Genomic DNA, 6,870 nt, shown 5'->3' with positions numbered 1-6,870 from the left:
TGCCTTCCTCCCACGCCTTCTCTTCAGCACCCAGGATGACAGAAAAAGGACACTTCCTTGGGTTAAGGGGTTATGAAGGCTAAGCTGATTTTCTGGCAGAGGTGATCAAAGTTATCTGAGCTGTGTGTTTTTCCATCCTTTGTGTCCATGTTCAAGACACTGTAAGCTGAAAAGAGCTAAAGTTGCTTGTTTGAAGCAGAAAGCAGCATCCTTACTGGAAAGTTGAGGAAAGAAAGAAGTTCTAATACCCATGCTCGAGAAGTGGCTTCTGGCCCTCTCACCTGTTGTATTTGGAGTGTCCTCACTAGAACCATGGCCACCCAACCACTGTGCTGTGTGGTATGTAGGCCAATGAGAAACTGTAAGATTTTCTGTCGTGAAGGTAGAAATTATAGGATTGCACCTCCCCCCTTAAATTAACAGCAGCTTAAAACACACCTCATCGGACTGATTCAGCAGCTCTTCAGCTTGATAAAATTTACTGCAAAAGTGACAACATCTTCTGGAAAGGAGAGGGGTCATTTGGGTCTGATCCGTTAATCTGATTATATTTGTAAAAGCACCAGGCTTGCCTCTTCCCAGGAAGCAGTGATTCACAATTCCGTCAGGCCAGAGGGACCTGGCAGGCATTTCCTTAGGCTGAACCTGAGCTTCTGTCTGCCTAGAGGCTGTCACCAGAATATGTCAGAGACACCCTGTTCACCACTTGGTCCCAGCTGATCCAGATCCCTGTTCCTGCACCCGCCAGACTCAGAATTTTCTTCAAGGCTTATTGCTACTAGAATTCAGAGAATTCTGTGCTGTTTCCTGGCTGTTTTGTATGGGATGTTTTCATGGGGGGCGGAGAATAGGGAACAGAGCTGCAGGGGGAGTCATATATTATTTTATTCCTATTTGGGAATCTCTGGGTTTACTATAGTGATTTTTAAAAATATGAACAGCAGAGCACTAATGCCATTGCGAGGAACCTTAGGGTTAAACACCCCTTGAGAAGATTGCTTTTAAAATCAATATGCAAATGAAGTCGTATTTAGATAGGTATGGCCCCTTTTGAACAAAAGCAGATGTATGAAAATGGGATTTAAAAAAAAAACTAGATACATTGGGAGAAATTATTCCCATTACAAAAGGATTATTTGCTTTACCGAAGGATTCACTGCAGGGTTCCTTCTAAATAGCTCCCTTAAGGCATTTAAAACAGGATCTGATTTACACAGTTTTTCCAGAATGCTTTTATGTAAGGAAAGGCACACCTGTTATGGATACAGAAATAGTTTTGCAGGGTTTTTTTTTTTCCCCCACTCTATCTTTATAGAGAAATTTCTTTCAACATAGAAAATGTGATTACATAGATCTTTTACACAGTTACTTAATGTTTGTACTTCTGAATCTTAATAAGATTCCAGCCTTTTTTATGCTGATATTTCAGTCTCAAGTTTGAGGTGTGTGTTCCTGTACCTGAGATATTCTGGAACTAAGTAGAGAGGGTGATCTAGTTTTTTTCTTTAGCTTTGTAAGTATTTAACCAATCAAAGCAAATTGCTTTCTTAAGGAATAAGGGCCCATAAAAGTTAAAATTGGGTTTTAATTTACATAGGCTTCTTAGTATAACTTTTTAAAAAGTTAAGAATTTTTTTAAAAAAGCACTTTAATATCACATTCTTTTATAAAACATTTTTCCCGTTTGCCAGATTAGAATTGTTATTACATAAATGAGAAACTGAGCTCAGAAAAGGAGAAATTTCAGCAAGGTCACCTAGCGCCTTTGGCTGAGCAGAGAATTTTTTAACCTGTGCCCGATTTTCATTCTAAGCTTTGAAGGTCTCAGCCTTCCTTCCAAAACCTCCTCCATAGCTTTGTCCTGCTCATCCGTAGGATAAAGCTGGCCCCCTCCTGCCCTCCCTCAGGGTCGTGGCTGGGGGAAAACGCCTTCTGCTGCTGAAATCAGCGTCTCAGAAGCTTTTCTCTAGGTTTGACCCCACAGGGGAGAGATGTGGCTCTTCATTACGTCCTGGCCCCAGGAACACCTGACAGGATGCTGCCCTGTGGACACTTGTGGGTCGATTTAACTGGTTTCATTTAAAGAGCATGGTCTCTGAAGCCAGACTACCTGAGCTCAGATCCCAACCCCACCATTTCCTAGCTTTGTGGCCTTGGGCAAGTTACTTCATTTTTTTGTGCCTTAGCGTTCTTCTCATTGGTAAAGTAGTGATCTTTTAGGGTTGTTACAAGGATTAAATGAGGTACTAAGTACTTAAACAGCACCAGCACATAGCACATCTTGATAATGTTAGCTCTTCTCATTTGATCAGATTAGTAATGCCTCTTCTCTACTTAACTCTTTACATTTAAAATTTTTAATTATAAAGTTAGATTCACGAGGACTTTTTATTTGGGGAGGGAAGTTCGATGGGTGTAACCTACCTCTCTTCTCTCATTTCAGCCTTTACCTAAAGTAGGATTCTAGAAAAGAATGACTTTCCTCCCTGTAGCATATTCTTAAACACACTCGTACACATGCACACACACCGACTTGCTGTCCTAAAAACCCTGAGGCCCTGCAATCTGGCTAGAAAAGAAAGAAAACCATTCCAAGATATTTAATTGTACAGGGAGCTTACAGAATTGATCGAGAGCTTAGCTTTTTACAATAGTCCAGTGAATAAGAAATGCTCCTGACAAACGATCAATGATAGGATAATCACTCTTTATCCCCCTCCTCATTCTTACCTTCTTTCTTTCAGGAGAACAGGGTTCAGAAGTCAAAAATCTTTATAGACGCCGCTTTTAAATTAAGCAGAAAATAGACATTGACATATTTGTTAATCTCCCTTAAATCATTACCGGGGCTGGCTGCTTTGCTGTACGAGGAGAGAGAGGCCCTCAGTGTGCTACACAGGGTCTAACTAGCTGAAGAGCAGCATTTTATTTTTAGAAATTCTAGAAAACCTTTTATTCCCCCCTTAAAACAAAGCACACAAATCCTCGGCTCTCACATGCATTTAAAAATACATACATCCTCTACTTCAGTGTCTCCCTCGCTTTGATGCTTTTTTGAGGTAGGTCTTGAGCTGCGATCAGAGGCATTACTGAAGGAATCAAATGAGGTGGACTTTGAGGGGATGTTCTGTGATCTTCTTAGTTTCAGGGGGCCAGAACCTGACAGGTGTTTATCTTGTTACACTTTCAAAGCTTTAGGATAGCTTCATTGGGTGGACAGCACCTTTGTTTGTCCAGGAGCCACCCTTCTCTATCCCTCCAGCTCAGTAAAGCCAAGGCCTTTTTCCCATAATGCTCTACTCCTGAGGAATTATGGAATTCTGCACCCAGCGCTGAGCTGAGCTATTAACTCCTCTGTAACACAATGAACCAAACTCTCAAACTGATTATCCTTCTGTGGCCACTACCAAGATACCTGTTTGGCCGCCTTCTGTACCATTTAGCGCGGAGGAACATAGGCTTCGGAGACAGCCAGACTCAGGTGTAAATCCTGACTTTGCTACTTAAGAGCTGGATGCCCTCAGGCAAGTCACTTTACATTTCAGATCCTTGGTTTTTCTCATTTGTAAAATAGACACCCAGTTTGTAAGGTTGAGTTGCTACAAGGATTAAAGATGTTGTGTGTGAAGCAACTTAGAAAGGCTCAGTAATATTTAGGTATTCAGCTTGGCAGCAGTGGTAACAACTGACCAGACCTAACTCTGAATTGTGCCTGGTGACTTAGGAGCCATGTGATCCTGAAAGCATTGAGTGCAGTGCCTGGTGCATAGTAATTGCTCAATAAATGGTATGTGTTTTATATGGTGCACACATATGTACAAGCTCAATGTTGGCTGTTTACCCAGAGGGACAATGTTGTAAGGGTCTGGAACTTTTTATTCAGCCATATCCATGGTCCTGCCATCCCCTGCCCCATCCAGCAGGGTTGCTGTGTTAGTTTTTGATCTCACAATCTCACAATAACAGGAGTAGCTATTCTTAAATCTTAAGTCTGACCTCCAGAATGGGAATTACTGAAGACCTTGTCTTGGTCTCAGTTGTGGAATGGGACTAAGATGGAACTTCAGCTTTATCAGCCAGGAGTCCTCCATCATCAGTTAGCCTTTTCTGGAATTAAAGAGAGACTACTACTGAAGCACTTGTCCCCCACCTCAAGTAAGCAAGAAGGAACAACAGAACAGTGTTCAAAAGCTTCGGGAGCCTCACTGGTGCATTTGAATCTTGCTCTGCCACTTTCTAGCTTTGTGACCTCGGTAATTTACATAAATTCTAAGTACCTCAGTTTCCTCACCTATAAGATGAGGATAATAAGAATACCAACCTCATAAGGTTGTTGTGAAGATTAAATGAGTTAATAGATATAAAACACTTAGAATAGTGCCCAGTACCCTGTAAATATTAGCTTTGATTATTGATCATATGCATTGGGGAGCCAGGAGAAACTTCTTTTAGTTGCGCTTATTCTTTTTAGCTTTCCATTTGATATAATTTTACAGAAAAGTTCTAAGAATAGCACAGAGGACTTCTGATGCCTTTTCTCAGTTTCACCTATTGTTAACGTCTTGTCCCATTTGCTTTATCATTTCTGAATACTCATACCCATGTGCTTGCTCGCTTTTCCCTCCCCTCTCCACACACACACAAACACACACACTTTGAGTCTTCTGAGAGTAATCTGTAGACATTATGCTCCTTTATCCACAAATATTTACCATGTGTTTCTAAGAATACACACTTTCCCTTACGTAACAACCGTACATTTATCAGGAACTATAACAGTGAAAATGCTACTGTCTAATCTATGATTCATATTCAAATTTTACCAATTTTCTCAATAATGTCCTTTATAGCTTTTTTTTTTTGAGAGCTAATCCCAGATTACACATTACAATTTGTTGTCACGTGTTTTCAGTCTACTTTAATTTGGAATGATTCTTTGGCCTTTCCTTGTCTTTCAGGTCAGTTTTATGTAGCATGTTCCTTAATTGGGGCTTGTCTTATATTTCTCCATAGTTAAAATCAGGCTGCACTTTGGGCAAGAACATCGCAAAAGTGATATGACGTCTTTCTCAACACATTATGTCAGGAAGCACATATCAGATTTTCTTGTTCCTGGTAATGGTAACTTGTTTAAGGTTTTGTTCACTAGGTTAATCCACTATAAAAGTGCCATTTTCCCCTTTGTAATTAATGAGTCATTTTTAAGGAGATACTTTGAAACTATAACTATCTGCTCCTCATCAAACTCTCACCTGCTAGTTTTAGTATCCATTGATAATTCTTGGCAGAACCAATTAATGTGGTGATTGTAAAATGGTGATTTTCAAATTCCATCATTCCTTCAACATCTATTAATTGCCAGAAGGGAGAGCTTCTCCCTCATTTAATTATTTATATCAGGATGGACCCACAGGTTCTTCTTTTATTCCATAAATAATCTGATAATAAACATTCTTTTTATTTTTTTGATAAACGTACTGCTCAGATTTTCCCCGATTGGCCAATGGGAACACCTTCAAACTGGCTCCTGTGGTGCCCATTTGTCATGTCCCCATCATTTCTTGAGTGCATCCTTGCTCTCCGTGACAATTATGTTCCGGGCTCATTTTATATTTTCCCTGCCTCAGCCCTGGAATTAACCATTTCTCCAAGGAGTCTTGGTTCCTTTTACTGGAAAAGGAAAAACGTTTGCTTCCCTTTCAAGGATGTTATAACTGAGATGGTCTCATCAGAAGAAAGAAGTCGGCCCTCCTCCCATCAGTTCTCCAGACAGATCCACATTAGAGGGAATGGGCCTTCATCTCATCCCAAATCGTGCGGCCAGTGCCGGCAGGTTGTTTTCCTGATTTGGAAAGAAGGCGGCTGAGGTTCAGGGGCCCTAAGTGATGTCAGCAATTGCCTTGTATGCGACAGCCCAAGAAAAGATAGCCTTCAGCACTCTTCAGTTTTAAAGTAGTGATGAGTTTTTAAAAAGAAGAGGTAGAGTTGGGCTTCCAAAAACCTCATAAAAATGAAGCCAGGTGCTATAGTTACATCCCTGTTCCATTAGCATGTGTTTGTATATAATACTTACAGCTCACTCAGCAGCTCAAGGCTGTTTATGGCATATGATTCATAGCGGCATAAAAAGCAAGGCCTGTTCCCAGAAAGACATGCCTGAAAAAGACCTTTCTCTTCTGCATCCTGTCACCTGTGGTCACGTATTTGTCAGCTTTGGTGACAAAGCACTTCAAGTTGTCCGTAACACCGAGGGCCATCACCTATTGCTCCTCCAGCTAGACTTACTCCTCCTTACTAGGCAGCCAACTAAATTTTCAGTATTGATTGCAGGTCCCATTCTGAGAGTAATTAGGAATAAAAACACAAATAACAGCACCTCTGCTGGGACACTATTTGCGGGGTGGGGGGAGCGCTGTTATAAGGAACTCTATTGAGTGAGGGTACTGTGTGCTTTGTAAGCTCAGTGATCCAAATGGGGTTGGTGGGCTGGCTGCCTTTTTTACCTCTTTCCTTCTCTCTTAGCCCAAGAACTAGAATGTCTTTGTCACTGTGGTCAGGGGTTGCCTATGTCAGCAAACAGCCCAGGCAGAAGGCTAGGAAGCTGGCTAATCCACTGAGCCGGCACGGGTCACACAGATCTGGCTCTAAAAGAATTGGATTCTAATTTCAGATTAAGAGAGTCTAAACCTGGGTTGAGAAGCTGTGGAATAAAAGAGCTGGCGACTTTAGGAGTCATTCGGACCCTTATTGAGCGGGGTGGGACACTGGTGTGGACATGAGCAAAGGGGAGCTGCGGGTCTGTGCCCGGAAGCACAGGGCGTGCTCTCCCGCCACGTGCCGCACGCTAGTAGTCCAGCTGCTCTGACGCTG

General features: G+C 41.7%; 1 protein-coding gene across 7 annotated transcripts in view; it reads left to right on the top strand.

Moving 5' to 3' along the window:
- Positions 1-6,870, top strand: part of ACACA (acetyl-CoA carboxylase alpha) — a 244,968-nt gene that overhangs the window by 226,352 nt on the left and 11,746 nt on the right. The gene's annotated exons all lie outside the window — the stretch shown is intronic.

The sequence above is a fragment of the Pteropus alecto genome, unplaced genomic scaffold, assembly GCF_000325575.1.
Source record: "Pteropus alecto unplaced genomic scaffold, ASM32557v1 scaffold98, whole genome shotgun sequence".
NCBI lineage: Eukaryota > Metazoa > Chordata > Mammalia > Chiroptera > Pteropodidae > Pteropus > Pteropus alecto.
This window is presented reverse-complemented; position numbering and strand designations above follow the sequence as displayed.